Genomic DNA, 6393 nt, shown 5'->3' on the forward strand with positions numbered 1-6393 from the left:
GACAAGATTAGTCAAACAGAGAAGGCAACAAGGATTAATCATCTTGATAAGTCTCGGAGCCGCTAACGGTCCGCTTAATCTTGTAAAGGGAGCTTAAACTCCTGTTTTAGTTAATCCGAGTGACAGTGCTGCTAACAACTCGCCTTGGCGATCAATGAAGTTGTATTTAAAGATTTACTCAATTTTATTGATGATTACAGTGATTTCCAGAGATGTTAGTGTCTTATTCTCTCTCACAACTCCCACAGCCAGAGACCCGATGCCTTCCCGGCTCACGTTTTGAACACATATCCCCCGACAACACAAAGATACAAGATGACTCTCTATTGAATTCAACCTTTCTACACTGGGTATTTTGCTGCTAAAATATATCTCTCCTTTCACACAAAACAATGGTTCCAATTGTTTTTTCAATGCAGTTTTGCACAAGTAACAAGATTGCAATGCTTTTTTTGTCAACAATGGTTATAGATTTTATACGCTCAAGGAATGACAGCTCTACCTTTGACATGTTGTGCAAGCATTAATGAAACATTAGAGAACCACATGAAGCACAAGCAAAAACATGGATATCCAACCATCTTCGCATATAATGAAGATTCACGAGACAAAAGAGTGGACCTTCTTTGATGCATTCATGATGACTTTCACATGTTATATATTTTGGTATTGACTTGCTTAACACTAAAATAACTCGGGTATAATTTCAAGAACATAGATGCAACTTGCTGAACAACAATATTATGAGTTTCAACAAGAGTGGCTAGACACAAGGTAGCCTCTTTACTCCAAACACGACGTCTACATTTAGGTGTTTGAAAACCAACAGGGAACCAATGAAAATCACCATGGAAGTTCGAGACACCAAGTGTTGGCCAAGTGGATGAAGATAAACAATTAAGAGAACCAAAACAATGAGCTTCACATAATATTTCACCTTGGTAAAAATAGAGTTTGCAACTTGCAAAAAGCATCTTGCAAATTACACTTACCAAGTGCACACTCAACATCATCGATGATTGTCGGCTAACCAAAAGTGACAACAAGAATTCTTTGTGTAAAAGAAGGCAATTGCACATCTATAAGTCAAGGCTCCACCCAGATTTTCAAACTATCAACAACTTTTAATGCAATTTTTTCCACAACAAAATCCACAAGTTTGGTCTCAAAAGATTGCAAAGAATGTCTCAAATTAAAAATATGCATAAGGCTTAGCAAAACATCTTTGTTCTTTCAAAAAATTACATTCAAATATGGAGTCACTATACAACCTTTTGCCATCTACACACAACTTTAGCTCACTCGCCACAGCCAAAAAAAGTAAAACTCACACAAGTAACGCAATTATGCCCCTTTGAATGCAGTGACCTGACTAGCTTTTTCAATAGTGAACCAACCAACTTTCTTGAAGTTGGAAAGCGAAGATTTTAACTCCACCAAGATATGCTTGAAAAGGTGCAAGAATGGGTGGGAAAATCCAAGAATAGAATCTATCACAGCACCTTGCAGAATAATGCCAATAGCTTCTCCATCCTGGGGAGCTATTTTGGCAGGCAACACTAACTGCTTAACAATTGCAAATTTCCTTCCATACGAGTAGCAAAATGGGTTGGTAGCTTGACTGCTCACATTTGAACCTTTGCACACACCACAAGAAAACTCCACATCCAAGCTATTCACACTCATAATCTCCAAGGTTTTAAACACCTATAAATTCCACAATCACCAATAAGTAAATATAGACACAATCTTTAATTATATGTCCACATGAAACAATTACCTTCTTTCCAAAACCTAACTTTGAGACTTGCTTATGCAAATATTCTTGGAAGATAGTAGCTAAAGACGAAGGAAGTGGACACAAGATTGTAGCATCCACAACAGTAAGAGTGTTAGAAAGGTGTTTGAACACGTTGATGTTACGAGCAACGAAAGAGTAGAATCCCTTTTGTTTTACTTCATTCACCATAAACTGATAGATAGTAAAGGCATCGTGTTTGAGCAAAGATAAGCTGCCATCAACACAAAAACATCAGAATGAGAGAATACAAACTAGCTACACATAAGCTTGGTCAAGACTCATAGGAGCTAGATCACTTGTTGATGGCCCATTTGTGAACAATCAATCAAAAACTAGGAGAAGCATCACTTCTAGTTGCATTCTTGATCTTGACAACAATGAACGCAATTGTTGACACAAACCCCTAAGCAATTTCACTTTGAGAAAGCAACTCTTTGATCTTTTGCTCCGGATAAATTTGGAGACAATAATCAAAAGGTTCTTCTTTGACAACAAATGTGGTGGCATCTGCATACGAAGCCCGCAACATCCCTTTTCACACACGCTCCCTCAACTCGCACAAAGCCATTAACACTAAAGGCCTCAACAAACTCGTAGAGGTATATCTGAGTCACAACAAAGGTCACTATATGAAGAGATTCCCTATCAAGAAGGTCTGCACACATGTATCAAGAAGGTTTGACTTGGGTATTTTGTAAGTTTCATACTTACATAGCACTTTTCCTTCCAAAGAAAATCTAAAAATTGATGTTTCAGATAATTCAGAGATAGTCAAAATTCTCAAGGCAAGCATTATAGCTAACTCTGAAGCGAAAGATTCAGCATTAGGTTCCTCTTTACCTTCATCTGTACTCTTGATCAAAGATGACAAGAATGCAGATTTTTCCAAACACTTAGAAGATTTACCTAAAAATAAACATGGATTTGAGTAATGCACTCAAATCCCAAGAAGAAGCACAAACAACGAAAGATTATCTCTAACATAATACAATGCCTTTTTTTATAGCTAAAGATGAAGCTTTCTTAAGCTTTCCTTTGGGGATTAGTTTCTTGCCAAGTGTAGAAGCTTCAACTGATTGATTAATCTTTTGGGTGGAAGGTGAAACATCAAAAATCGAGTTACACTTCGGACTCTTAAGATGTTCTCCGCGCAATGAGGGTGACTCTAAGTCGACATGCGCACACAATGGCACATCGTCTAAGCCAACATCTACACACAAGATTTATCATGTCAAAGCTCTAGGTCAATAGCTCAAGCCAATCACAACTCAAAGAAGAGAGTACTAAAGGAAAGCAACTACCAACCATCCAAAAGGATATCCATGGCAGGAAGTGAAGACAACGCTTGCTAAATGCAAAGGCGTCGATCCATCTGTGTACACCAAACATGTACCTGCAAAAGGCCATCATCATTTTTATTTCACCTCTAAAATAATATTGACTATATTAAGTGTCTATAAAATTTAAGTGGCACGTTCCACTCGGTAGCTGGCATTGAAACATAAATATTTGGTGGTGGATGAGCATGCTAAATTTTTTTTTTGGTGTAGCAAGGTACCAGGTTTTGGGTGGTTGGGATTTATTGCAGATGTTGTGTGAGGGAGTCTCTCAATGCTTCATCTTTTATTGGGGATTAGGTGTTCAAAGTTGGGAGAAGTAGTTATTTCCTACATGATGTTTGTGGGTTTTTGGTATGAAGCTTGATGATGCTTTTCTCCTTATCTTATGTTAAGAGCATGAGGTTTATGTAAAAGTAGGAGAAGAAGAAGGAGTTTGAAGTGTGGCTGTTAGTGTTTGGGAATGTTCTGGAGAATTGACAAAGTTGTGGGGTATTTTTTTTGCAGAAGTGGCAAGTGAGGAGTGAAGCAAGCAGTTTATTAAGTATGTTGAACATGGAGATTCTTCATCAAAATTTCGCTCATGGGAGCTCACAAGCTAAGTGAAGGAGGAATGATAGCCTAGAATTTTGTCATCAAAAAGTATAAAAGATGCGGGCATTTTATTACACTTGATAATTTTTATTAATGTCTGCTGGCATCCATGCCACTTCTTGCTATGTGATTTGAACCCATCATATTTTTTAAATTCTTGGATTACTTAGCGGGTCGTCACTTCACAAGCCAAAGCATATAAACTCTCTCTCAAGTTGAAAAATAAAGTCATAGTCCTTGGACAAACTTGACACAAAAGACTAAGGTCTAAAAATTGTAACCTTTTCAAATTGAGTAAAGAAAGAGAAGAGAAAGGGGTTGTGTGATTTGGGGATTTATGGGAGGTTGCAACTAATTTCCTCTATCAAATCATGCAAGACATCTTTCCATATCTCTTGGCTGGCGCAACTCTTTCTCGTGCTTTCTTGGTTCTCTTTGTATTAGTTCTTCCTATCTATGGAGGGAGAGACTGAGGATGAAGAGGATGATGAAATTCTTGTGTATATGCTATGTGCCCTACTATAGGTTTTATTGTGTTTGCATGGTGATGGCCGTATGCGTGCATGCGTGCGTGTGCGCGTGCGTGCGTGTTTGTGTGCATGCATGTGTGTGTGTGTGTGTGTGTGAGAGAGAGAGAGAGAGAGAGAGAGAGAGAGAGAGAGAGAGAGCATGGTATTTGTGTGTGTTTCTTGAGAGAATTCTTGTAGACTTTGTGGCTATGAAGCACTCCAATGCGTATACTTTGCATGCTTTGGAGCCCGGATCGTTGTATTTCAGTTTGCTCGGAAGACAGTGTATCATTCGTGCATCTATCGGGAAGGCTTGGTCTTAAGATCTTTGAGATAACGGCTCATTCAATGAAGGAAGCTGAATCAATTCTTTTGGATTTTGTTGGAGGGAAGCAAGGAGGGAGGTCAAGTCTGTTGCATGAAAGCAACATGAAGATTTTGAAGCTTTGGGATTTCCAAGCTAATCAAGAAATACGAAATGTGAAAATATGTGCTAGCAGCACATGGAGATTGCAAGAATGTGGGCCCATACAAGAAAATCAAGGGGAAACCATAAGCAAATTTTGAGGGCAAGTGGACGCCCATTTCAATGCAAAGGGAGCCTATTGAGATGTTGCCTTCATCACAACATTTGAGAAAGGTAGACTATGCACATGAAAGATCTGTCATTGTCATATTGGATATGAGTCCTACACGTATAGAATGGGCAATAGTGCAAGATGATGACAAAGGAAAAAGGATGTGGTGAGATTTGGAGCCAAGGTTCTAAGTTCTCACAAACAATAATGTTTTGTTTCATCAAAATTATATGTGGTCTTCAATATGGAAACTCTTAAATCTCTACAAAATAAAAAAATGATTGTTGTGAAGATGGAAGCTCATGATTTCCTTTCAACAGTTTGAAGTTACGATTATGTAATCAGAGGTGAAAGATTCCATCAAAAAGACTTGCATTTTGAATGGGAATTGTGCTTATATGTGAGCTGAGATTTCATGGCTAAAATGTAAATGTTTTTCAATGCTCTTTTTAAGTAAAATTGATGTGAGTTTTTGATCCTTTCATCACAACTCGCTCACATAAACAATTTGATTCCAAGTACAATTTGGAAGAGGGTTTGTGATTTCCCTATCACAAAAGTTGTCCTTAGATTTTACGCCATCTTTAGGAAGCGGGTTGGTGAATTCCATAGACACTTTTCACAAGTGTTTGTGGCTCTCACCACAAAATCTCATAGCCAAAGGTTTTACCTTCCCAACTAAACAAAAAATTTCTCGACAACGCTTGTATCTAGCGTCCCTTCTACAAGGGCTTTGTTTGCCAAGTCCATAAAAGGGACGTCAAATCCTCCCAGAACCCCTTGAGAAAAACATTGTAATCATTGTGTCCCATCCTAGAGTTTTCTCCTTGCCTAATGAATGCAGTTCAAGTGAGCATTCCTCTTTGCTAAAGAACTTCTTCAAGAGGTTTTCTTCAGAGCCTTTGTCATAGTTCAATTGATAGTACTAAGAAGAGAGTCTCTCACTTCATCTGCCTCTTTGGATTGAGATTCTAGTTGACTTATTATATAACTTAAATGATCAAGCATCAACACAACCACATCATTGGAATCTTGAACTACATGCCCTTCATCGTCCTTGAGAAAATTTTAGGAACTTGACCTCTTGAATATCATATTTTTATACTATTTTCTTGAGATTCCATGCCTAATATTTCCTTTCTCTCTTGCATCTGCCTTGCATTTTTGAAGGTCCAAACAACATGAATGTCACTTGAGATACAATTTTCTTCAACACCACCTACAAGTATTTATTGGCCTGCTTGAAAAGGCCTTAGAGAACAAGAGATTAAAGAGTGCATTCATAGAAGTTTAATCCCACGATGTGAAATAATGACTCAATGAAAATTTTCTTAATATCTTACCTTGTGAAAGAGTCCTTTTATCTAAAAACCTCATAAATTAAATTGATATTTCTTTGTTTTAGTTTGTCAATGGGTCTTCTTATTTTATTCTTTTTATTTTACTTTCTTTTTGTTTTATTTTTTTTAAAAATGCCAACGTGTATCTTTCAATTTGATGTTTAAGTGGGGCCTTTAGTAACATATAAGGAATTTGTCATTATGTGTGTGATGGACGATATAATTTTATATTAA

General features: G+C 37.4%; 1 pseudogene; it reads right to left on the reverse strand.

Annotated features, from left to right (window-relative positions):
- Window positions 1-1381: 1381 nt before the first annotated feature.
- LOC147424805 (uncharacterized) overlaps window positions 1382-6393 on the reverse strand; it is a 19181-nt pseudogene continuing 14169 nt past the window's right edge.

Source organism: Adiantum capillus-veneris, chromosome 25 (assembly GCF_014529385.1).
Source record: "Adiantum capillus-veneris isolate H3 chromosome 25, ASM1452938v2, whole genome shotgun sequence".
NCBI classification, from domain to species: domain Eukaryota; kingdom Viridiplantae; phylum Streptophyta; class Polypodiopsida; order Polypodiales; family Pteridaceae; genus Adiantum; species Adiantum capillus-veneris.